Below are 27,516 nucleotides of genomic sequence, written 5' to 3'. Positions count from 1 at the left end.
CCATTTTCCTAGTCGGATCTGACAAGGGGAAGTGAAATATTGGGGTCCAATTTCAACCTCATTTCCTTACAGCCTACATTTGTGTCACATGCCCGATCCTAACTGGTGCTTTCCAAATTAAATGTATATTTCTCAAACCAATATCTTAAGTGGTAATGTTCCAACAGTCCAAATGTCGATTACCAAAACAAACATTTGTTTCTCTAGCAAGTGTTTTCACACAAAAGCATTTGATTCACGTACCGCAGCAAACAAACATTTGCTTTAGGCAGTTCAGGCAGCCAAAAGTTCTTGTAGAAATATTTCACAGGCTGGCTGGCATCCCTCCCCGGAGAGGGGCTTGCTGATGTCCGAGAGTGCTGGTGAAGCCAGTTGCTGACCAAGAGAATCCTTTGCAAGACATTGAAGCCGTGAGGAGGCGCGAGCATTTTCAAAACACATCTTTTGAGAAAATGTGCTTCGAATTATGGTGTTTCCATTAGAAAATGTCTTCATGTCTCTTCACAGAGCTTCATTTGTTCATGCAAATTCAGACTTTGATATAATTACAAAAGCAAATTTTTATGAAAGTTCACAAAGGCACTTTTCACATAAAAACATTTGTACAGTTCAGGAATCATTATTTATGCAACAGCCCATGAGAGTTCATTACATAAATAGTCCTATTACTACATTAAAGTCTATTTTCTCTCTGAACAAGATGTAGATTATATGTGTAAATATGTTTTCTTTAAGTGCATGTCTTCTTCACTGTGGAGATGCAGATTTCACATGAAAATCCTCTTGTTTTCTATATTATTTAAATGCTTTTGGAATGAATCAATATTTCTGAGGAAGTCATTTACTTAAATATAAGTTCTTTAAAGCATGGGGAAATTGATTCTTAACTTCTGCTCCAAAGACAGAGTTTCCTAGCAACCAGGCCAAGATTGATTCTTGGCTAGCTCTAAACTGAGAATAGTTACTAGCTCACTTAAAAGCAAACTAAGAGGAGTTCTTCTTGGATAATTGATTGATTGAATGAATGAATAAATGAATAAAAGCACATACACATATGCACACACACAAAGTGTCATTTACAGTGTATTTGATAGAACACATGACAATTTGGACGTCTACCTGATGAACTTGCTAGTGTTTGCTGACTACTTTCCATGGGTTTGATTCTATTTTGGCATCGATGGGAGGGGACAAGTATGCAGAGAGAAGGTAAGCAACCATGATCATCACAATAATTGATTTAGCATGTATTATGGGCTGGTGCATAAAGGTGAAATACCTTGAAACATAGGCAGAAAATAGCAGATCAAGGTCGAACTTAGGTCTGTCTGATATTAGAACACTGTAAACTGTACTGCCTTCACAAGGGAAGCCCAAAGTATTTCTTGCCTTCCAGAAACTTCCAACCTCACTGTAAAGAAAACATACCCAAAAGAATTAGGGTGTCACCTGAGAAAATAGATGCTTGAGGGTTAATAATATTAAAATAACAAAAGCTTGCATTTATTGAGTGTCAGGGGCTGTGCTAAGGACCTGACCTCATGTAGGAGATGGAGCTCAGACTTGGCCTTGAAACAAGTGGGGGTGGATGAAAGCAAGAAAGGAGGGTTCTTGTAGCATAAGCAAAGGCCCAGGGGAGGTGGTGTTATTGGGTACCTGTCAGGCTCTGGATGACAGTTTGGTGTGCGGGAGTGGCACTAAGTGGGTAGGTGGGCCTAGGTAATGGAGGGCCTTGCAAACCAGGCTGAGATGCAGAAACTTGACTCAGGGGGGAAACATGGATTCATTTAATGGATGACCTGATAATTATCCATTATAATAACTGTAATTACTAGAACACAGTGAATATGCATTTTCTGTTGAAATAGCTACTGCCAATATTCTTTCCAAAAGGCTTGCCATTCACACTACTGCCAATATGCCAACAGGGCCTTAGAGTTTTCTATCTGCCATATTTTCAAAACAGTTTAATATTTACTAATATTTTTCTTTAAAATAATATCCCTTTTAAAAGATGTTGTACATCTTTGGCTTCTGAGATGATTGTGCATCTCTTTATAGATTTACTGGCTATTTGCATTTATTTTTCTGTGAATTCATGTTTGTATTTTTCTTTTCTTATTCGTAAGTGTAATTTGAGGGTTTTTTTCTTTGTTGATTTAAAGAGGCTCTTTATATATTATGGTTTCTGTCTCTTTGTTTATCACATATTTATAGTATTTTCTCAGAATATTGTTTTTCTTCCAACTTAGATTATAGTGTGTTATTTTCCATATAGAAGTTTTTATTTACTGTGTATTTAGCTAAAGAATTTTTTTTAATGGATACTGTGCTCCATATGCCTAGAAGGAAATGCCAACATTATAAAAATATTCCAATGTTTTCTCCTAGAACTTAAAATTGCTGATACATTTACATTTCTATGCATTTGATACATTTGATCCATCTGGAATATAATTTGATTTAGATGTGAATTAGAAATTTTTTTTTATTTTTGCTACTGATTTGAGAGGCCTAATCATCATTTGTTAATTTTCTATATGTGGGTCTGTTTCTGATCTGTATTTCCTCATTCTATGATGAAACGGTACCATATTGGTTGAATTGCTATTGTTTTATTTAAAAAGTCCTGATATAGCATAGTAGAGTGGTTAAGAGCATAGATACAGTATAATAGATAAAAGCACAAACTCTGGAGCCAGTCGACACTTAATTGCTTACTAGCACTGAGGCAAGTTGCTTACTTAGTCTGTTTCTCAATTTCCCCCTTTTGGAAATGAGGATAATAACAGGATGATTGTGAGAATTTCATGAATTTCTATATATAAAATACTTGGAGCAGAGTCTGGCATATAGTTAGCATTTATAAAGGTGTTGGTTGTTATTATTTGTCATAACTTTTCCCCCAAATTTTCTTGCTTCCCTATGCATCCTCTGGATGGCTTTTATAACCAGTTCCTAAGAGGGCTAATGAAGAGACTCTCAAAAGACAATTCCCTTCCAGCAGGTAATTCTGAGGTCATTAAGATAATCCATTTTTCTACCTGGCACATAGTAAGCGCTCAATAAACAACAGTCATTATGATAGTTGTAGTTATTATTTTTGTGCAAAGTGAACACATTTTCCTTAGTTGTCTCATTCCCCTCCGCCTGGAGTGGAATCTATGTAGAGAAGGGAAAGAAAGAGAGCTCAGGGGGAGGGATATGGGGAGGCGGCTGTGGAAGGAGCAGTTCCTCTTAAGTTTCTTTGCGGGAATTTGTAAGTCAGTCCCTGTTGCCCATCAGAGCATTCTCCTCTGTGGCCCTGGCCTTTAAAGAGAGCCTTTGCGAGAATTAGAAAAAGCTACCCCTCCTCTGTATGTCAGCCCCTTCCTCCCTGGCAGATATGCCGTTAGTTCCTCAGAGATCTGGGGAGGATAATCCTCTCAGAAACCGCACTTGAGGATTAACACAGGCTTTAGCATAGAGTTGTTCTGCTGTTTGGCCAAAGCAGGAGTCACAGACTGAAATACCCGCCGGTGTCAGCAGGCAGCGCAGATCAGTGGTAGTCGTGAACCTGTCCCCAGATTTTTGGAAAACTGTACCACCTCATCAGAGTTTTAAGTGAACACCTAAAATTTGTAATTGTAGGCTTAATAGTTATTAAAAGGATGGGGTACCTGGGTGGCTCAGTTGGTTGAACATCTGACTCTTGATCTTGGCTCATGTCTTAATCTCAGGGTTGTGAGTTCAAGCCCTGTGTTGGGCTCCAGCCTACTTTAAAAAGAGTGGGGTGGGAGGTAATTAGTGATGTACTATAAATGGTAATAATTTAAAGTAAAAAAATTACATTATTCCAATACAATTTAGACCCCCCCAGCAATTTGATAACCACTATCAACCATAAAAAGAATACACAAACAAGTTCTTATTTGACAAACAGAAATTTTACTTCTTTTTTCTCCTTGAACTTGTATTTAAAATTATTTTTTATTTTTTTTAATTTTAGAGAGAGTGAGTGTGTGAGCAGGGGAGAGGGGCAGAGGGAGAGACAGAATCTTAAGCAGCCTCCAGGCTCACTTAGTGCAGAGCCCAACCTGGGGCTCAGTCCCACGACTCGGATCACTACCTGAGCCAAAATCAAGAATTGGTGCTCAACCGACTGAGCCACCCCAGGTGTTCTTCCTTGAACCTGTATTTTAATTACTCTTCCCCCACAAAATTTTACTCAACCATAATGTGTTTTATTCACCACACTCAACCATAAAGTGTTTTATTCATCACACTTCCCTACTTCTCTGCAACATAAGTAAAAATACAAATTGGAAGTTAATATCCTTTGACCATAAGGCCATAAGTGGAGAAGTATTTTTCTTCTGGAAAAATCGATTAAAATAACCTAAATATACTTGTAAATTTTTAATGAATAATTATTAAACATAAAATTAAAATTTTGTTTAAATCATACCTATATGAGATAGATCGGTTTTATTTTTTTCCAATAAAAATTTTCCAATTTTATTTTTCCAATTTCTCATGTATGCACAGATGAATATTACTGCTAGCATGAGACGGGGCTCAGCACCAAACCTTTTTCTAAGTTTGATGTTTATGGATGCAAATGCTGAGAAAACTGGTTTATATAAATAAGTAAATGGGGATAGGAACCTTTTATAGCAACATCAACATCAATATTTCGAACTGTCCGATTGTTACCCAGAGAGTCCTAACACCTGGAGGCAATTCATGGTAGGAAGACCTGAGATGGTAAAAGGTGTGCATTTTCTTCTACAATAACACGTTGGGTTCTCTGTCACATGCTGAGACACGATGTGGGGAGCGGGATGTTTATGAGGGATCAACACATGTGTAGAGAAGGAAGAGAAAGGAAGCCTGGTCGAGAGGAAATTGGTGAAGACTCCCAGCAGCCAGAGCTGAAGTGAACACTGCCCATTAGACTTGTGTTGGTGACAAGTACCCCACATGCTTCATTGTCAGATGTGGGGCTGTCCTGGAAAGGGTGTGACTTCAGTCAGGGTGGCCCCCTGCAGCTGAGGCCAACCTTGAAGGAGCTCCCCCCAGAGGGGAGTATATTAGTTTTCTAGGTCTGCCATAACCAATTACCACAAACGTGGTGGCTTGAAGTAACAAATTTATTCTCTCACAGTGCTGGAGGCCAGAAGTCCAAAATTAAGATGTCAGCAGGGCTGGTTCCTTTTGGATGCTCTGGGGGAGAATTTGTTCTTTCTGGAGGCTCAGGGGGAGAATTTGTTCCATGCCTCCTGTCTTGAAGCTTCTGCTGGCTCCTGGTGTTCCTTAGTGCCCCTTGGCTTGTAGCATCACTCTTATCTCTGCCTCTGTCTTCACATGGCCTTCCCCTCGGCATCTCTGTGGCTGTTTTCTACTTTTCAGCTTCTTATAAAGACATCTGCCATTGGATTTATAATCTACTGTAATACAGGATGATTTTGTCTCAAGATCTTTACCTTAATTACATCTACAAAAGCTTTTATTCCATATAAGTTAACATTCTGAGGTTCCAGATGGACATATCTTTTAGGGGTCACCATTCAGCCCACTATGGGAAGCAAGTCCTGTGTGGAAGCTATAGCTGGGCAGCATTATTTCCATATTGACCTCATTTTGTGAGGTGGGAGAAGGGTGATCCAAAAGGGGAGCTGAGAGAGAAAGGACAAATGTGACAGCTCAGGAGGCAAGCAGGTTGCAAGCAGATCAGCTATAGAAATGGGAACATATGGAAGTTGAGTGTCTGAAAATTGATACTCCTTGGAAAACCTTTGTGTCTCCCCAGGGTGACAAGTTTGAGGTGACCCAGTTTGATGATTTCGTTCAAGCTGATTAGTCTCTTGCAAGAATACAGGCCTCAGGTTGCTAGATCTCCAGTTACTTAAGAGAAAGAGAAAGTCACACTTTAAGTGATATCTCATGTTTAAATGTTGTCAACTAATTCAAAAGAAATAAACTATGTGGGCCCGAGAAAAAATGTTTGTGGGCTGAATATAGCCACTGAGGTAACGTGTGCTCTATGTTTCTATCCCTACTCTTACCGTAGTAAGTAGAAGAAATATCAGTGCATCTTCCTTTGATGGCCACAAATTGATTGTCTCACCTGGAGAGCTGTATCAGTGTTCCTCAGAGAAAAGAACCAGTAAAATAAACATGTATATATATATATGTGTGTGTGTGTGTGTGTGTGTGTGTGTGTATGCTAAGAGATTTATTTTAAGAAATTGGCTCAGATGATTGTGGGAGCTGGCAAGTCCAAAATCCACAGAACAGTCTGGAAAAACCTAAACTCAGGCAGGGATTAAAGCTGCAGTCTTGAGGCAGAACATTTCTTCTCCAAGAAACCTCAGTTTTGTTCTTAACTTCCAATGGATTGGAAAAGACCCACCCACATTATTGAGCATCATCTCCTTTACTTAAAGTCAACTGACTGTGGATGTCAACTACATCCACAAAATAATCTTCACAATGAAACCTGGATTTACATTTGATTAAATTATTGGGCACTATAGCCTCACCAAGTCTATGCACAGAACTAACCACAACATGGGGCACCTGGATGGCTCAGTTGGTTAAGTGTTCAACTCTTGATTTCAGCTCAGGTCATGATCTCATGTGAAATTGAGTCTTGCATCAGGCTCTGTTGACAGCACAAAGCCTGCTTGGGATTCATTCTCTGCCTCTCTCTCTGCCCTTAACCCTCCCTTCTCTCTCTCTTTGAAAATAAATAAAATTAAAACAAAAACAACCCCCCCCCAAAAAAACAAGTAACTACAACAGAAGCCATTGCTTACCATGTTGAACTGAAGGACCTGAGAAGAGGAATGTGACCTGGGTCACTAGCACCCCATGGTACAGAGGAAAAAAGTGAGGCACAGGAAGCTGAAGTGACTTCTCCAAGGTCACACAGCTGGCTGGGGAAACAACAGCTCAAAGCAATGTTCTGGCCTTCCAGTACAGTACTCTTTCCATTATTTTACCTTCCCAGAACTCAATGTCTCAAGATCAAGTTTGTGGCGTTTAAGAGCACAGAAAGTGCCTCAGAGGTTATACAGGCCATATTATAATGAGGTCCAGAAGCATGAAACCATAAGAATTTTGATTCCTAGTGGAGGGCATTTTCCACTACATTACATAGCCTTTCATACAAGGCAAAGATGATTGTGCTCAAAGTAAACTCATCTATGTTAATTTTTCTCTTTCAAAACATCCTTCCCAACAGGAGCTAGTTTTCTTATCATTGACTTCTCATGAGTGGATAATGGTCAACAAAACAGAACAAACAAAATCTGCACTTGTCCGATTAATTGAGAGTTGAATTTGTTGAATACCAATCAATATTTTTCTGGAAAATTTTGTGGGTATTCACTGGTTATGTTTCTAGAACAGCTACACCAAATATCCATCAGTTCCTTTACGGACAAACCTCTCTGTTGCAGCACTGACTCTCCCAGAAAACTACAAGAATGTCTCCATTCATTAGCTCATAATGAAGTGAATTCCAACTCTAATCAATTTATGTCACATTAAAACCATTGCTCTGCTCAATCAGGTATCAGAAGTCACAGTTCCGAATTACCTTTAAAGGGAATCAGAATATTGCCCCCCCCCCACGTCCCACCTAATATGCCACTTGGGAATAAGGATTATTTTAAGCTGAAGGCTATGGAGAGATGGCAGACACAAGGGGGGCTCTCTGCACTCCACTGATCTGCCTAAGAACAGAGCATAAATTTTTCTTCCTGATGGTTTTCTGCTTCCTGCTCCCATCCCAGGAAGGAGAGCACAGCCCTTATCACTGGAGACAGAGATGGCATTGAGATGCGTCTGCATAAATAAACCTTATTATATAACCTTATGTATCATTAGTTTCCCTTCTCTATATACCTTCCTGTGATTTACCACTCCTAGAAACCCAAACTCCTCTTCCCTAAAACCACAAAATCTCCTCTACCTTGCTGCCTTCTCCACACCCTTAATTTAAAAAAAAAAAAAAAGAAAAGGGAGAAAGAAGAATGAATATAATTTTACAGTAGCATGGAGTTCATTGTCCCTCTAGGAAGCAAGGGATAGAATAAAGTCCGTGGATACAACATGTTCTCTGAAATAACAGTGAAGAAAAAATAATTTAGCAAATTCTATTTATTTTCACAGCCAATTCTCTCCCCACAGAATCGAGGTCTAGAATCCTGATATCAAATTTAGCAATAGCAAAATTCTTTATTTTCCAGGATAAAGAGGTTTGGGAAAGGGCCAGTGGAATTTTCCAGTTCAGTGAGCTACAGGGGGGAGTGTACATTGTTACACAATTGCAATGAAATTTAGTAATGAGTATCACCATGGAAAATTAATAAAAGCTCAGTATAGCCCAGCCCACTCAAGTAATTGTCAATTAAGTCTACAATCAATACCGAGGTAATAGCTCATGAACAAGGATAGTTGGGTACTTACTTCATTAATGTCGCAAATCGATGTTCACCATTTGGGAGTAAGTACAGAGAAATGAGCTCATATATTGGAGGTAATCATATTTGGAGAATTTGCCAGCTAGAAGTTGTCTCAGGGATCAAAGTCTGCAAATAGACAAATGTCAAGGAATGGCCCAATCTGGTTAATAAAGTGTTCTGGTTACTAGAAGGTGGAAACTTCTTTGTACCAACCTTTGATGCTGAGATCCTTTGAAAGGAGCTTAGTCTTTTTCTTACACTTGATCAATTTCCTTTTCACCTTGAGACCACTACAGGTATTTTTGTTCTTCTTATGCTATTAAAAAAATGGCCATAGATATATTTCTTCCACAGTCTTTTGTAGCAACAGAAAACCCTCCCTAAGCTAGGTCTGTTTATTCAACATGCAGACCTTCAAGAGATGTCTGTCTAGAGAAAAAGCTCTTCAGGGCCCTCATTTGTTGGAACTGTGTCTTTGCCCTACACCACCATCTATCCCCCCGCCTCCGCCGACTACAATAGCACTTAAAACAAATACGTACATAATATGAAGTTAAAAATGTATTCGTAAGCCTGAAATACGCCTAATGAAAGAGCCTGATCACATAGGGTATCCCAAACAGTGAATGGTTTTTGACCTTCCTATCTAAGCTAAACTCAGTACAAATCCAGCACAATAATCATGCTGATAAATTCCACCACCCCCTTATTCTCACCCAAAGAATTTATTTTCTTGACCTTGTTGTCTGAGAATTTATGGATGTCTTTCTTGCCTCATATTCCTCACCAGAGTGTGCAGCCTGTGGCATCAGATAGGTCAGATGTGCACATTTCACAAAACCCTTGTAATGTTGTATGGAAAAGAGAGACACAGTGACAGGGCTGGGGTCACACAGTTAGCGACAGGATTGGGTTAGAGGGCCAGGAAGGGATTTTAATGGCAACCTTGTAGATTTGAGGCTTGACGGCCTTCCACACCCCTCACTGCTTTCTGAGGCATTTCATGAAGCACACGTGTTTAGAGCACTTGCACTTGGGACTCATGGAAAAGCAGATATATGAGCCAAGTGAAAATCATAGGTAAGACTTAGCCTTCAATCGAAGAGCATCTCTTTAATAGAAAAGTGGGGAAGAAAAATAGTAAGAGGTGGGGAAATGAATGTTTATTGGGCACCCACTACTAGCGTCAGGCACAGGGCCAGGTGACCCCATAACATCATCTCCTAGCTCTCACCTGAAAGCCAGGAGACAGGATTTAAGGGCCACCTTGTGTGGCCTTGGAGAAGTCCCTTAACCTTCACCAAGCTTCCATTTTCCCATCTACAAGCAATGTCAAGATCCAACAAGACAATATGCACTTGGGAAAAAGGTAAAACTCTCACCTCAAGGGCTTGATATCATCAGAGCGTAGCCCTGGTTATGTCTGCACACACAGATCTGGGTAGAAAATCCAGCCAATTTAAACCGTGTTTACAATCATTCAAGAATACCATTTTAAAAAGAGACATTATTTTCCTGTTTGATTTCGCCATGATTTTTCTTTTCCAAACCAAGTGTCCTCCCCCATGAAGAAACGACTGGGAGTTTATACTTAACCTAACAGCCGTGGAAGCATCCGCCCTTGCTAATTCCGGGGCAGCTGTAAATTGGGGCACACACACGCAGCCAAGGGAAACCATTTCCTTGTCTGTCACCTCGTATGTCAGCCATCAGTCAGGAGCATGTTTTTATGGCCCAGGAAATGGGGGACCCTGGTGGAGCCGCCAGCGGGCCCTGGCCGACCCCACCACAAACTGAACACATATTGTGAGCTTGTCTGCCGGGAGATGCTTTCTTCACAGAGTTGAAATATGAGGTGTTTACTATAACACTTCATGAAGATTCCCCCCTCATCACAAATCCCTCCTCTCTGGAGGCTTCTCTCCCCCTCATTTTGTTCTAGGAGGGTAGACGGTTGCTCCACGGAGGGCGTGAGGGGACAGTGTCCCCTGCATTCTGAGTTACTCTTTCCAGAGGTGTGCAGGATGTATGCACGTGCCCGTCTCCACCAAGCTCGAGCACTGTGGGGTCCCGCCCAGCTCTATGTTCCCTTGCTCCCCAACCTCCCCCATCCCTCTACTGTTCTAAAGTGTCCTCACCAGCACACCGTGGATCAAAATTCCTCCATGGCCCCGTCTCCTTGATGGAGTTTTGTTCAGATATGCCTAGATAATGTTCCTGGGGGGGCGGGGGGGGGGTGTTTCAAGAAACAGCTATTTGAAACTCACAACTGTGTTGTCTTAGGGGCGTGTTATCTACTATCTCACAGAAAACCGCTTTATGAAGATTCATTAAAAAATTTCTTTGCCCCAGTGCTAGAAAGAGCTGGGCCTTTCCTCAGGCCCTGGCTTCTTGTTATTGTTCTAATTCTGTTTCTGTGAAGCTACCAGCTGAACTTTGTGCACTTTTCATTGGCTGCCCAGAAGACTTTGTAATTCACCTCTATTCAAAGCTACTCAGGGGTGTTAACCATTTACTCTAACCCTTATTTTATTTTATTTTCCTTACCTTCACATTCTTTTCCTCTGACTTCCTCATTTTTTTCACGTTTTTTTTCTTAAGTTTCTTTATTTTGAGAGAGACAGAAAAAAGCAGGAGTTGGGGAGGGGCAGAGAGACGGAGACAGAGAATCCCAAGAAGGCTCCGTGCCATCAGTGCAGACAAAGCTTGACACGGGGCTCGAACTCACAAACTGTGAGATCATAACCTGAACTGAAATCAAGAGTCGGGTGCTTACCCTGGTGAGCCACCCGTGGGCACCTTATGTTTCAATAATATATGTAGCTCTGTACGAAATTCAAAACAGCTTTTTAATTGAGTGGAGTATAGACACCTAGAAAGCAGATCCTCAGTTCCAACATTTATTGAGCGCTTACTCGATGCCAGGTACTGTGCTTGGTCCTGAAGCATGTAAAGTAACCCACCGGGCTGCCCATGGGGAGTCCAAGGCCTGGGTTTAGTGTAGTGCCATGTGCTCCTCAGAGGCTGGAAGCTTCCACCAGGCAAACCACGCTTATGTGGAACCCTGAGGATGTGGGAGCCAGAAGCATGACAAAGAAGGTCCACCTCCTCTGGTTCTGTGGCTTCTGGGTCACCGGTTCCTTCCCACACTTCCTCCAATGTGTGGGAATTGGTTTTCGGAGTGCTGGCTATTTGTGTCTTTCTCCAGGATGCTCAATCTCCAGAGCAGTTTGTAGCCATGAACACGGGCCTAGAGAAGGATCTCAAGGAACGTTCACTGACCAGATGGATGGATGCAGGAATGCCGCTTTCCTGCTTAAATCCTCCAGTTTTTAACATCACGCTTAGCGTATACTCCAAACCCCTTGCATTGGCCTGTAATGAACTTCTTCGTCTGGCATCCATCTATGCCCTCCACCTTCTGACCTCCTTGCTCTGCTGACAACCCTCCTCCTGTTACTATTCCCAGTGCTCGGAAGGTTTGCCTCCAGGATATAGTAAGGCCAGATCCTTCTCTTCTTTCAAGTCTCAGCTCACATGTTACCATTTGAGAGGCTTTTTATTCCAATGAAAGTAGCACCACTGCCAGCCCCACCTCCATCACTATGGATTGAATGGCCCTGCTTTCTCTCCTTCATACCACTCATGTTGACTGCCGGTTCCTACACAGACCACTGAAATAGCCTGCTGATTGCACAAAGCCAAATTTATTGCTTAGTGCAGTAAGAGATACCGTTACTTTGATGGAATCATAGAAGCTTCTTGGAAGAGGTCAAGGGTGGAATATTGATAGGGTTTTGAGGGTCTAGTTTAAGGTGGGTCTTTAAATGTGGAGTCCTGATTGGAACTGTGCAAAACATGTGATATAATAGTCTAATAGTCTAGGACTGATCAACACAGTGAAGTGTGGGCTTTGGAGAGGACTTGAAGAATATTCAGCCTAGTTGGGTTGTTCAGAGAAGGGGACGACTACCCTGATGAGGGCTAGTGAAGAGTCTGCTGTTCAGATAAATGGATTTTCAGCAACTTCCTAACACACACAGGAACATTGTTTGCAGCCTCATCTTTTGGGGGTCGGCTTTTGCAGAATATTGCAGTCCTGTTAATGCTGAGTACCAAATCGTTTAATCACATTACCGTGAACATAAGCTGTGTGGTTATAATAGTTTTAGTTCTCATTCATCACTTTATGAAATTATTATGTTTATTTATTTACTCTTTTATTGTCTGTCTCCCCATCACCACCTACACACAAATACAATTTCACAGGAATGTAATTCTTTTATCACATTCATTTCTGTATCCACAGTACCTACAATGGTACCTACTAAAAGGACACTTGCTGTAAAATTTGAAGAAAAATGGGGACTTTGCCAGTGCTCGACACCAGAGACCAGAATGCTGAGTCCTGAGTTGTCGACTACTTGCTCTAAAGTTCAAGCACCTCCTTTTCCATTCAGCAGGAACCTGTGCAATGGCAATGTGGGTGTTGTGTTTGGGCTAGGGTGCTCCTGGGGTCGAAGGAGTTCATTTATTTATTCACTTAATCAGTAAGCATTTCTGGAATCCTTCCTATGGGTCTGGCATGGTTCAGACTGTTGCATATCAAGCATCTGATGGCTAACTACTGTTTGTAAAATAGAAGGGTCTGAGAAGCTCTGTTCTAAATTCTCTGTATAATGGGAATTAACATGAGCACTTTTCAGCCATTAAAAGGCCTGCTAATGGAGAATATTTAAAGACAGGAAAATATATAGTATATCTATATATCTATATATCTATCTATCTATCTATCTATCTATATAGATAGATAGATAGATATATCTAGTGATATTTGAAATAAAGTATTTTATATGCATACACACATATATACACATACATGTAATGTTATATGGAAAAAGCATAATAAAAACCTAATATTTGGATTTTGGTATAATCTAAATTTTATAAATATATGACTGACAATAAATCACACATACAGATGTACATATGGAATAGACCAAAATGTTAGCATGTTGTCATGGGTTAATAAATCTGGGTGGTAAAATTATGACTGGTTTTAATTTGATTTTTTGTATTTCTCTGCATTTTTTAACAGTGAGTGTATGCTTTTTAAAAATGGTGTTTGAAAATGTCACTTTTCTGTTTGAAGGTGGAAAGAATGGGAGAGTTGCCAAATACATGGTGCCCAGTTAGATTTGCATTTCAGACAAACACATTTTTTTTTTTTAGTAGAAGTATGAACCCAATATCACATAGGACACACATATGCTAAGAAGTATTCATTGTTTTTCTGAAAGTTCCATTTAACTGGGTGCCCTGCACTTCTGTTTGTTAAATCTGGCAACCTTAGGGGGCAACCTCCTTGGGAACTTTCACAAACTTGTTACCTGTCCTCCCTGCACACACTCACCCAGCCAGATTCTGATGCGTCTCCTTACCTACCTGTCAACATTCAGAATTTGAAATCTCCCAAGGTTGTCCCAGAAACCGGAGAATGAAAGTGGCATTGTAGAGGGGTGCTGTGACCTGACAAGGCTCTGAAGGTGTTTCAGTCACGTCTCTCCTGTTCTTTCTGGTAGAACTTACTGCATTGCCCACTATGAAGACAATACTTTTGGAAGATGCCTTTATGACTGTGTTCCGACTGGGCTGTTCTCATCACTTTCATGCTCATGAAGGCACTACTGGAGCCACTCTGCAGGAAAGGGTAGGAAGGCTGCAAAGGAAGTTGTTGAGGCTGCTTGAGGCTTCTGGCCCTACAGCTAGTCCCCTGAATCCCTGGATCTTCCAATGACACTGGCATGGGGACAGAAGGAGGGTTGCCCCCTCTTGCCTCCAGAGCACAACTGTCTCGGCAAAGCCACCCATTAAAGGCCAGGAAGCTGACTTAACTGTTCCTCTCCAGGTTTACCACCAAGGCCAAGGAAGAAGTGTCTTTCTTCCAGAGGACAAATGTATCCAGAGAGAACAGCCCTCTCTCAGGAATGAAGTATCTGGGTGCCATGGCTAGGGGTTCATGAATCAGCCTGGCACTTCTGGAGAGCTGTGAGGCATCCATAGCATTACTTTTTTGGGAAACCATTGCAAAAGACCTAAAATAACCCCATGAGGCAACACCTCACAAAATAATACTGGAGATGCAAACAACTAAACATTAGCCAGGATTTGTAAACACAGACTTCAAAAGGGTGATAATTAATAAGGTGTAGGGCAAAGAGCAATAGAAAAGAAACAGCAGGCTTTTAAACAAGGCCCTGAATGCTCCAGGCCTCAGTTTCATCACCTGCAAAATGGATGGGTTGAACAAAGTGATGGGAAAGTGCCTTCTAATTTTGATGTTCTGGAACATTAATTTTGGGAATTAATTGGGGTGGGCAGTTTCTGAACCAGGGAAGCAGAAAAATGACTCAGATAAACCCAACATCATTTACTGAAGCTTTAATTATAGAAGGATTGGAGGGATTAATATTTCTCTGGTATTTATTTGGTATTGACCACTGTACATGTTAGATTGATGCTTTATAACAGCTCGTGAGGGTCAGTATTATTATCTTCATTTTATATCCAGGGGAATGGAGCCATAGGGAGGTTGAGTGACTTTCTTAAGGTCACAGAGCAGGCAAGTGCAAAGCCAGGATCAGAGCCAGGTCTGTCTTCTCCTGAACCCAAGGGCTGCCCACCACACTGTATAGACTATCCCTGGCCACCAGTATGGCTGGGTTGGAGCCAAAGTTACCTGTTCCTGAGCTCTTACCAGCGCCAGGTGAGGTACAGAGATGGAGGCAGAGGGGAGTCCATCCAGTAAGAACTACTCATCTTTCTGCTGTGATTAACTTACAAACTCTAAGAAATTGCCTACAACCAACTTTCACTCACCAGGGACAGATGCAAGGAGGTACGTTCAAGGGCCTCATCCTCTAAATTTCTCCTCATACTTATTGTCTGGTCCCTGGAATATTTTGAATAATATCCAAAGCTTTTTAGTGTGCAAGGAAAGAGTATATTTTAAATACTCTGAATCTCCTCTCCCCAGCCTGTACTAAGAGAATAAAAGTAGCCTGTGAATTTCAGCCACAGACTGGTTTAATCATTTCTCATAAATAGGTTTTGACTGGGCAAGTGGGGGGAGATGTGGGTGGCATTTTTGCCTGAATGAAGTCACTAAAAGAGAAAAAGAGAAGCTGGAAATAGGAGGAGTCAGAAAGTCTAAACTGATTTCAGAGTAAATACTCAAGCAAACTTCTTTGAATATGGTGGTCAATCAAATGAATTATTTAGCTACTGTGGGCCCTGATCTTTGTGGGCCTCTAAGGGCTAGTCACAAGAAAAATATTAAGTAAAAAGATTGGAAACAAGCAATAGCAAATAATTTGGTTGGGCAGGAATAGAAAAGTTCCTTTATTTGTATGAGCAACTGCTATTTAAATATAGTGTCAGTTACTTCACTTGGAGGAAACAGATCATTTTGGAGTAGATCAACCCTTTTGGCTGTGAAAATTTAAGACCAAAAGGCATTCACCATCTTGAGCCCTTTGGATGATGTCTTAAGTTGAGTTCTCCAGGATCAGACTCCAAGATGAGAGCCATGAGGAAGTGGTTGATTAGGGAAATGCTTCCAAAGGGAATGGGTAAGGATGGGGAGGAAGCAGGACAAGGAAAGGAAGGAAATCAAGCAAGGATATGAATTAGCTTCACCCTCATCCCACGGAGGAAACTTGGAGTGTTAATTTCACTTCACCTCCAACCTGAGGTGACGGGCAGGGCAGAACCTTAGTGAAGGGCAATTGGGGGAGGAAGCTGGATATAAATTCCCAGACATTTCTAGCTCTAAGCAAATGCAAGCCACACAGTTCCACCCTCAGGATATTCCTCTGAAGATCTACAGGCGTCTTAACTATACCTCTTTCTATACCTCTTGGAGTACAGAACTAGTCTCTGGATAGCAAGTGGGTGAATCAGATGGATCTAGACCTGAACTCTTCCCTTTTAAAGATCTGATAAACTGAGACTCTATTTCAGCTTATCAGGTCTGAATGAGTCCTACTTAATAGGAAAGGAAGTTCAAGTGAGAGGGAATTCACCATGACAACAAGATAGTATAAGTTTGTAGATGCCCCTATTAAATTATCTACCCTGGTATAGTGGGTTCACTTTGGGACATTGGCTGAATGTGTAAGGGCGGCTGTTACAACCTCAGGAGTCCAAAAGTAGAGTACATGTACACATGCATAACATTGAGATAGACTAAGGTCACCCTCAAAAAAGTACTATAGTCTCAGCTGCAAGTAACATTATAGGATCTGTAGGCAGCATTCGGATGGGAGAGCCACATCTTTTCAATGGTAGCATAGTCATTGCAATGGCATGGGATAAAAAGGGAAATTTGCTAGTGGACTGGTCATATTCTGCAATTTCTCTCTGTAGAATATCTGAAAGGTCCACTAACTAGACTAAGTGCTGATATTCTTGGACCATCCACCCAGGAGTTTCCAAGATAAAGACATACTCTTCCTGCTGATATGAACATATGGTGGCTCAATATGTTAATTTAACTTTCAAAAACATACCTGGTGAACTTCTGATTTCTGGTCCAACAAGTAAAGAGCTTGAAGTCTTCACTCATGTCTTCATGACAAGAAAAAAGCTGAACCAAATGAAAATCAACAACTCTTCTTAGATCCAACAGAGAATTGGGTCATGGGGGAAACTGTTGCCCTGAAAACTGGAGAGACCGATAGGTGAATTCAGAGAACCAGAGCTTACATGGAGCAGAAACCCTTCACTACTGCCAGTATTGGTAGGAATTTTCTAAACTATAATTGGCAAGTTGCTGAAGGTTCAGTGTAATAAGCATGAGAGGTTGAAACTCTGAGAGGGTCCAGTTTTAGGGGGCCCCCTACATTTGTGAGTTTTGTCTCCATGAGTTCTACCAGGTTCTCACTGTGAAGACTGGAGAAAATCCCCTCATGCTTCCAGCAGGGGGAGGGGAAAATAACCATTTTGAAACACACCCAGAGTTCACTCTTCCCCTTAACAAGACCTGCCGCCAAAGGAAACTAACTTATAGTGTCTAATTTACTGTGGTTTTACTGACGACTAACCACCCTGGGGAAAGGGAAAATACCCAACTCAGGTTTACTAAAAACCTGAAATCTAATTATAGGACTATAGATAAGTTCCCCTCCCCCTACACCTTATTACCACATCAATCCAGCTCCTGTATAATAATAGAGGATTACAGCTGAAAGAACTGCAGGCCTCAGACACTATTTAAAATGTCTAGGAAAACCCAAAATAACAAGGGAGACAAAAACAAGGACACTAAAAGATATTTTGGTCTCTGACACCACAGCTACAGCAAACAATAAACACCACCTAACTCCTAGCCAGATAAACATAAAACTTCACACTAAAGGCCTATCTAATTGAGTTCTTTTTGCCCAATACATCATGTCTGGTTTTCAGCAAAAAATTACAAGGTGAGCTAAAAGGCAAAAGAAAAAAAAACCCCTCACAGTCGGAAGTAATAAAGTAAGCATCAGAACCAGACACAGACATGGCAGAGATTTGGGAATTAAAATAACTATGATTGATATGTTAAGGTCTTCAGTGGAAAAGTGGACAATATGCAAGAACAGATGGGCAACGTAAAGAGAGATACTGAAGTTTTAAGAAGCAAAGGGAAATTCTGGGAATCAAAAACTCTGTAAAATAAAGGAAAAATGCCTTTGATGGGGTTATCAGCAGACTGGACATAGCCAAGGAAAAAATCAGTGGGCTTGAAGATATGTCAATACAAACTTCAAAAACTGAAATGCAAGGAGAAAAAAATATATGGAACAGAATGTAACAACTATGGAACTTTTGAAAAAGGTATAACATGCATGTAATGGGAATATTAGAAGGATAAAAATGAGAGAAAAGGACAGAAGAACTATTTGAATGGTAATAATGGCTGAGAACATTCCAAATTAATGACAGTCACCAAACCACAGATCCAGAAAGCTCAGAGAACACTAAGTAGGGTAAATACCAAAAAATATTACACCAGTATATTATATTTAAACTGCAGAAAATCAAAGATCAAGAGAAAATCTTGAAAGGGCCTGAGAAGAAAAAGCAACTTACCAACAGAAGAATAAGGATAAGAATTACAACAGACTTCTTTTCAGAAACCATGCAAGTAAGAAGAGACTGGAGTAAAATATTTTAACTGTTAAAAAAAGAAAGAATCACCAGCCTAGCAATTATCAACCAGTGAAATTATTATTCAAAAGTGGAGAACAAAATAAAGACTTTCTCAGACAAAATTTGAGGAAATTTGTTGCCAGTAGAACTGCCTTGCAAGAAATGTTAAAAGTTCTTCAGAGAGAAGGAAAATGATATAGGTGAGAAAATCAGACCTTCATAAAGAAAAGAAGAACATTAGAAAAGGAATAAATGAAGGTAAGATAAAATATTTTTTCATATTCTTAATTTATCTCACAGATAACAGCTTGTTCAAAATGATAACCTTGTATTTGGAAATTATAGCTTATGGATAGCTGAAATAAATGATCACAATATTAAAAGGGACAGGAGGACATAACTTGGAATATGATGTTTTAAGGTACTTATTCTACCCATGAAACAGTATGGTGTTATTTGAAAGTGGACTTGTCTTCAGTGAAAATCTATACTTCTAACTGTAAGGCAACCACGAAAAAAAAATAGTTAAAAAGAAGTATAATCTATATGTTAGGACAGGAGAGAAAATGGAATCATATAAAATGCTAAATTAAAATCAGAGAAGGCAAGAAAAGAGTGGAAGACAAATAAATAAAGAGAAGGGCAATGAATAGAAAAGTTACAAGTACAGTAGATATTAACCTGACTGTATCGATAACCAGTTTGACTGTTAGTGGGTTTAACAACACCCAAAGAAAAAAACACCCTACTATATGTTGTCAACAGGTAACCCACAGGTACAGATAGATTAAAAATTAAGCAATAAAGATAGACTATGCTAACACGAATCAAAATAAACTTGTATTAGCTATATTTCAGACAAAGCCAACCTCAGAACAAGGATAAGAGGGAAATTGTGTAATTGCAAAGGAGCCAATTCTCTAAAAATATAAAGCAATCTTTAATGTGCATGTGCCTGCTATACACTCATGATGTTGACTACCCAGAGTTAGTGCAGACTTCACATATTAAAACCTCAGTTCTCCAGAAAACCTCCCTCACTTTAGACACCAGTGGCAAGGAACTGCACACCTTTCTAATCAATTGACTACAAATTCAAGGGTTCCCCCTCCCCCTAGGTTTGATATCTTTCTAGAATGACACACAACACTCAGCTAAGTGCTTTACTTTTTTTACTTTGATTATAAAGGATACAATTCAGGACCAGCCAAATGAAGAGGTACATTGGGTAAGGTGAGCTGGGAGGGTCTGACACATGAAGTTTCTTTGTCCTTAGGACACATCACCTACCTATCATATTGATGTATGATTGCCAACCAGGGAAGCTCACCCAAGCCTCAGTGTCTAGGGTTTTTATCAAAGTTTTATTATGTAGGCATGCAAGCTCCAATCATTGGTCACATGACTGAACTCAGATCTCTTACTCCTCTCACTGCCTGGAATATCACTATGAGGTTAGAGTAATTATGATAATAGGATAGTGGCTCAAGTATAGACAAATGAATTGGTAGAACAGAACAGAGAGGCCATAAATAGCCCTATTCCATATACAGTCATTTGATTTATGGAAAACATTCTTCTTTAATTCAGTTGAGAACAGCCTTTCAATAAGTGATACTGAAACCACATCTGTAAAAAAAAAAAGGACCTTAATTATTAGTCACACCATGTGTAAAAATTAATGCAAAGTGGATATAGACCTAAACTTGAAATTTTCAAGAAGAAAAAAATATGAGTGATGTGTGTTCCTGCTAATAATCTTGGTACAGATAAAAGTTTTTATAATAGGACCAAGAAGCACTAATTATAAAAAAGTTAGTAAGTTGGAATTGATTAAAATTAAGAATTTCTGTTTATGAAAAACTTCATCAGAGGCAGGGATTTGAATCCAAAATATATTAAAACTTCCTGCAAATAAATATTACAAAGGCCAACAATTGACAATTAAAACTTAGTAAAAGACTTCAACAAGCAATTCACAAAAGAGGATCCAAATGACTAATAAGCATATGAAAAAGTACGGCGCAGTATTATTCATCTTAAAAATGAAAACTAAAACTACAGTAAAATAGTAGAATGCACCCATTAGAATGACTAAAATTGTACAAACTGGAAATACCCAGTGTTGTTGAGGATATGGAGCAACTGTAACTTGTACACACTGCTTATGGGAATATAAATTATTGTTAACATTTTATAAAACAGTATAGTAGTAATTACTAAATATACACCTGCTCTGTGACCCAGAAATTCCATTCTTAGGTATATACCCAGAAGAACTGAATGAATATACCCACGAACTGTCATATACAAGAATGTAGTGCTTTTACTCATCAAAGCCCAAACTTAGAGACCACCAACTCCTATCCATCAACAGGGGAATGAATAAATCCAGTGTGGTATATTCACATGATGAAATACATCAGCAATGGGAAAAGAGCAACTATGGATACATGCAACAGCATGGATGTATATCAAAAAATTACGTGAATAAAAGAAGACAAATTAGTACATACCCTTTGAGTCTATGAAACTCGACAGCAGGCAAAACTAATCAATGACAGTAAGAGTCAGAATGGTGATTACCTCCAGGTGGGGGAAGATGACTGGCAAAGAACTTCAGGGAAATTTTAGGTGACAGAAACGTTCTACATCTCTTGGTTTGCATTGTGTTTCAAGTGCATAGACATGTAAAAATTCACCAGTCTGTACACTTACAATTGATTAAGTGTGCTATAAATTATACCTCAATTTTAACAAAGAAGAAAAAAATTGAAGCTGAGTATTGTACCTGTAGCTAGAGAAGCTGTTCATGCTAGTTATAAAGTCAAATGTCAGACAATGAATGAAACATTAAAAATAAACTACAATACATCATTGCTGTAGAACATTCTATGCTTTTAAAATTATTATTTAAGAGGGAGAGAGAGAGAGAGAGCACAGGAGAGGGGCAGAGGAAGAGAGAATCTTAAGCACACCCCACACTCAGTGTGGAGCCCAATGTGGGGCTTGATCCCACAACCCTGGGATCATGATCTGAGCAGAAATCAAGAGTCAGACACTCAACCAACTGAGCCACCCAGGTGCCTTGAACATTATTTTCTTTTTAAAAAGATCTTTGAAGAATTTTTAATGACATGGAGAAGAGCTCAGGATATTATATTGAAAGTCAAAAAGATTGGGATACACAACCAAACCAAAAGGTTTCCCCCAAACTTATTTTACTTTATTCTATCTTAATTGTGGTATAATTGACATAAACATTATATATTTTCAGGTGTACAACATAATAATTTGATATTTGTATATATTGCAAAATGATTGCCACAATATGTCTAGTTAATATTTATCACCATATGTAATAACACAATTTTTTTCTTGTGATGAGAATTTTTTTAAACGTGAGTTATATCTATATTTTTTACTTAAATTCAAATTAGTAAACATGTAGTGTAGTACTGGTTTCAGGAGTAGAACTCAGCAATTCATCACTTACATATAATACTCAGTGCTCATCCCAACAAATGCCCTCCTTAATGCCCATTTAGCCCATACCTCTACCCACCTCCCTCCAGCAACCCTTAGTTTGTTCTCTGTATTTAAGTTTCTTATGGTTTTTATCTCTGTTTTTATATTTTTCCTTCTCTTCCCCTATGTACATCTCTTGTGCTTCTTAAATTCAACATGAGTGAAATCATATATTTGTCTTTCTCTGACTTATTTCACTTAGCATAATACTCTCTAGTTCCATCCACATTGTTGTAAATGGCAAGATTTCATTCCTTTTGATCACTGAGTAATATTCCATTGCATACATATGCAATCTTCTTTATCCATTCATCAGTCAATGGACATTTGGGCTCTTTCCATACTTTGGCTATTGTTGATAGCACTGCTATAAACATTGGGGTGCATGTGCCCCTTTGAATCAGAATTTTTGTATCCTTTGGATAAATACTTAGTAGTGCAATTGCTGGGTCATAGGGTAGTACTATTTTTAATTTGATGAGAACTTTTAAGATCTACTCTCTTAGCAACTTTTAAATATGCAACACATTATTATTAACTATAGTATCCATAGTATATATTACATCCCCATGATTTATTTATTTTGTATTGTATCTTATGACCTCCTATATCCATTTTTCCCACCCCCACTCCCTGCCTCTGGAAACCACCAATCTGTTCTTTGTATATATGAGCTTAGGTTTTAGGAGGGTTTGTTTTGTTTTGTTTTTAGATCCACATATAAATGAGGTCATAGAGTATTTGTCTTTCTCTGTCTGACATTTCATTAGCATAATACCCTCAAGTTCCATCCACATTAATGCAAATGGTAAGATTTCGTTCTTTTTTATGGCTGAATGATATTCTAATGTATATTTACACTACATCCTTTTTATCCATTCATCCATCAATGGACGCTAGGGTTGTTTCCATATCTTGGCTATTGTAAATAATGCTGCAATGAACAGGGAGGTACATATATCTTTTTGAGTTAGTGTTTTTATTTTCTTCAGAGAAATACCCAGAAGTAGAACAGCTGGTAGTTCTATTTTTAATAGGGGAAACTTCATACTGTTTTTTCATAGTGGCTGCACCAATTTACATTCCCACCAACGGTGCACGAGGGTTCCCTTTTCTCCACATCCTTGCCACCATCCTTGCCAGTTATTTTGTTATTTCTTGTTCTTTTTTTTTTTTTTGATATTAGCCATTCTAACAGGTGTGAGGTGATATTTCACTGTGGTTTTGATTTGTATTTCCCTGATGGTTAGTTATGTTGAGCCTCTTTTCATGTGTCTGTTGGCCATACAGATATATTCTTTGAAAAAAAATGTCTATTCGGATCTTTTGTCCATTTTTAAAATCAGATTGTTTTTTGCTATTGCATTGTATGATTTCTTTATATATTTTGGATATTAACCCCTTATCAGATATATTTTATTTGCAAACATTTTCTCTCTTTCAGGAGGTTACAGTTTGCCTTTTTATTTTGTTGATGATTTCCTTGGCTGCACAGAAACTTTTTAATTTGATGTAGTGCCACCTGTTTATTTTTGCTTTTGGATTCAGATCCAAAAAAATCATCCTTAAGAGTGATGTCAAAGAGTTTATCACCTACCTATGTTTTTTTTCTAGGGGTTTTATGGTTTTGGGTCTTATGTTCAAATCTTTAATCCATTTTGAGTTAATTTTTGTGTACGGTGTAAAATAGTGGTCCAGTTTCATTCTTTTGCATGTGGCGGTCCAGGTTTTCCAAAATCATTCATTGAAGACCCTGTCTTTTCCTATTGTATATTGTATATTCTTAACTTCTTTGTCGTAAAGTAATTAACTATATATGAGTAGGTTTATTTCTGGGCTTTCTAGTCTCTTCCACTGACCTATGTGGCTGTTTTTATACCAATACCATATTTCTTTTTATTACCATAGCTTTATATATAGATTGAAATCAAGGAGTGTGATACCTCCAGCTTTGTTCCTTCTCAAGATTGCTTTGGCTATTTGGGGTCTTTTGTGATTCCATGCAAATTTTAGTATTGTTCTATTTTTGTGAATAAAACGCCAGTGGAGTTTTGATAATGATTGCATCGAATGTTTAGATTACTTTGAGTAGTAAGGACATTTTAACAGTATTAATTCTTCTCTCAATTTTATTTTATATGTTTGGGGATTTTTAAAAACTGGCAACAAATAAACCAAAATGTTAGTGGCACTTATATTTGGATGGTAGGATTAGAGACAGTGACAAGCTTAAAACATAGTTGCAAATTCTTTGACTTTCTTCATATCAAGAAGTCGTATCTGTGCCCCTTCTCCTTGAATTTGGGTGGGCTTAGAACTACTTTAGCCGAAGTGTATGGTGGAAATGACCCCATGTGACTTCTAATGCTGGTTCATAAAAGGGTTCCCACCATCTGCCTGGGTCTCTGGAACACTCTTGGAGCCCCGACCTGCTAGTTATGAAATCTAGCTACCCTGAGACTACCACGTTGCAAGAAAGACAAAGCCACATGAAGAAGCCATGTACAGGCTCTCCAGTCAACAGGCCCAGCCAAGCCTAACCACGGAGTCATCTCAGCCCAAGCACTATGCATGTGAATGAAGAAGCCTCCACTTGGAGATAATTCTAACTCCCAGACATTCAGTCGTTCTTACCTGAGGTCCCAGATGTTTGGGGACAGAAACAGCCATCCCCAGTGCCCTGCCTGAATTCCAGAGAGTTTGTGAGCATAATAAAAATGGCTGTTTAATGACATTAAAGTCATTAAATGGAGGTAGTTATTTGGCAATAAATAACTGGAATGGAGATGATTTTAATTGTCTTTTTGGACTAATTAATAAACAAAAAGTGAAAAAAAACTAAAACAAAACAAGACAAAAAAAGTATAGAATCTCAGCTGCTTCCCTCAGTAGATCTTTCATTAGATCAGGAAGGAAGAGATTGCTTGTCTTACCTTAAATGGTCTTTCATAGAAAATGTATCTGATACCTCTCACCTGCCATTATCTAAAAGATACCCAAAGATGAAGATTCTTGGGTAGAAAATGATTGTTGTGAAGGGGAACATGATTCCCTGCTCTCTCTTCTGCGGGCTAGCCCAGGATATGAAGAATTTTTCAGTTGGAGGCCTTCAGTTCGAAGGCCTATCAGTTTGTAGTTAACTTCACAATACAATTATTACATTCCACACTGCCCTGTATGGACATAGCTCCCTCTAACACAACCACAGTTAATCAGAATATTTGAAAAAGTTAGTTATACTTAATGAAAACTTATAATCCAGAGTTAAGCCAAAACTCTCTTGATGGAAATATTTCCAATATATTATGGGTTTAATTGTTAGGGGAATGGTAGCTGCTGCCACAAATAATCTAAAACTCTATAGTGGTTTGAATTTAATAGAAATATCAAGGATTCTTGCTCATGTAACAGTAATGGAAGGGTGATTGGGTTGGCAGGAGATCCAGAGACCCATTCGAACAGAGGCTGTGCCATTAACATGTGGCTTCCAAAGTCACCTTGGCAATTTTCTGCATTTCAGCCAATCAGAAGGGAGAAAGAACACACAAAAAAGGGGTTTGTGGCAGGTTTTATGGACAAAGACTAACAATGGAACACATTTTATTCCATTGACTAGCGCTCAGTCACATGGCATCTCTTAAGTGCAAGGAGGCTTGGTAAAGTAGTCTGTGAGCCTAGGAAGAAGAGGCAACACATGCTGGTAAGCATTTAGCTGTTTTGCCATAATCTCTATGTCCAAAGATAGATAAACAAAATGGAGTCTTCTTTAAAGAAAATCTGGCAGTGCCTCTGTGTTCATTCTGAACATTGATGGTCATTGTTCAAGAGCTAAGTGAACAAAGATTAATGTGATTCCATTCCAACTTTACAAGTTTTACCTTTATTCAGTATATTATTGTCATCCACATATTTTTAAATAAAATAAAGACCAAAGGCTTATTAACTAAATTGCATATAGCAAGAAACATTCATATATATCATTTTATTTCATCCTCATGACAATCCTGTGAGATATATGTTTTGATTCTCTCCTTCCCACATTTTGCATATGAAGAAATGAGCCTTAGCAAGTAGAGTGGCTTGTCCAAAGTGGTAAAGCTAAAACTCTAATTCAGGACCTTTTATTTCAGAACCCATGATCCATAGCCATCTGTAGTGAGTTCTGATTAATAGATATAAGCTGTCAGGGCCCTATCTGTATCTCCTTGGGACCTTCAATTTCCATGCAAGTTTGCTGCCCAGCTTCCAATTACAAGCCTCATTCTGCTTGAGGGCTTCCTCTCTTTTTGCAGAGGAGCTGACTTTTACCAAACTTTTCCTTTATTAAACTTGCCTTAACCAAACTTGAGACGGGGTCTTCTGAGGCCTCTTTCTGATGAGGCTTCATTTTGGGGTCTGTCTTTGTCCCATTTAGTCCAGTTTTAGCAAAGTCCTGCTGGATCAGTTTAGTAAATATCCCCCGTCCTCACAAAAAATGCAAAAACACGAATTCGAAGGGATACAGTTACCCCTATGCTTATTGCATTATTTACCGTAGCCAAACTATGGAAGCAACCCAGTGTCCATCGACTGGTGAATAGATAAAGGAGATGTGATGTGTGTGTGTGTACAATGTATATTGTATATATACAATGCATATATACACAATATACATATTCAATGGAATATTACTCAGCCATGAAAAAGAATAAAATCTTGCCATTTGCAACAACATGGATGGGTCTAGAAGGTATTATGGTAAGCAAAATAAGCCAAACTCAAATACCATATGATTTCAATCATATGTGGAATTTAAGAAACAAATGAGCAAAGGAAAAAGGGAGAGAGAGAGGCAAACTAAGAAACAGACTCATAACTATAGAGAACAAACTGATGGTTACCAGAGGGAGAGGATGAGGACATGGGGGAAATAGGGGATGGGGACTAAAGAGAACACTTATCATGATAAAAAAATAAAAATAATGAAATAGAAAAGCAAAGCATAACAAAGCAAAACCAATAAACACAAAATTTTCTTCTTTGACTCTGGCCTGCTTTTGGCAAAAATCCTATCAAAGTGGTTCAGCCAGAATTCTCCTTACCCCATGTTCCCTCCATCTGGTAATCCCCACTCTACTTGTTGGCTATAAATCTCCACTTGTCTATGTGGTACTCAGAGCTGAGCCTGATCTCACCCCGCCCCCCCCCCCCCACTGCTAAGTAGTCCCCCTTGAATACAGTCTGCCTCACCATCTCTAATAAGTGTCATGAATATATTTTTCTTTAACAGAGATTTAAACCTAGTTCTCCTTGACTTCATAGCCAATGTTATGGTCTCTAACCTTTTGACAGAAGATTTGTAAAA

At 39.1% G+C, this 27,516-nt stretch overlaps 1 protein-coding gene across 5 annotated transcripts in view; it reads right to left on the bottom strand.

Moving 5' to 3' along the window:
* Window positions 1–5,850: 5,850 nt before the first annotated feature.
* ARID5B (AT-rich interaction domain 5B) overlaps window positions 5,851–27,516 on the bottom strand; it is a 217,195-nt gene continuing 195,529 nt past the window's right edge. Inside the window, exons 11-13 of one of the 5 annotated variants that reach the window (XR_006209362.1) lie at window positions 13,899–17,178; window positions 8,458–8,579; window positions 5,851–6,131 (exon numbers count right to left, since the gene is read on the bottom strand). The gene's annotated coding sequence lies outside the window, so the exon portion shown is untranslated. Of the gene's footprint in view, window positions 6,132–6,736; window positions 8,580–13,898; window positions 17,179–27,516 lie in introns of those variants that run through there. The other 4 variants (XR_006209364.1, XR_006209363.1, XR_006209365.1 and 1 more) reach the window with 4 other exon arrangements.

Source organism: Panthera tigris, chromosome D2 (genome assembly GCF_018350195.1).
Source record: "Panthera tigris isolate Pti1 chromosome D2, P.tigris_Pti1_mat1.1, whole genome shotgun sequence".
NCBI lineage: Eukaryota > Metazoa > Chordata > Mammalia > Carnivora > Felidae > Panthera > Panthera tigris.
Note: the sequence above shows the minus strand (reverse complement) of the source record. Positions and strands in the feature narration are given on the sequence as shown.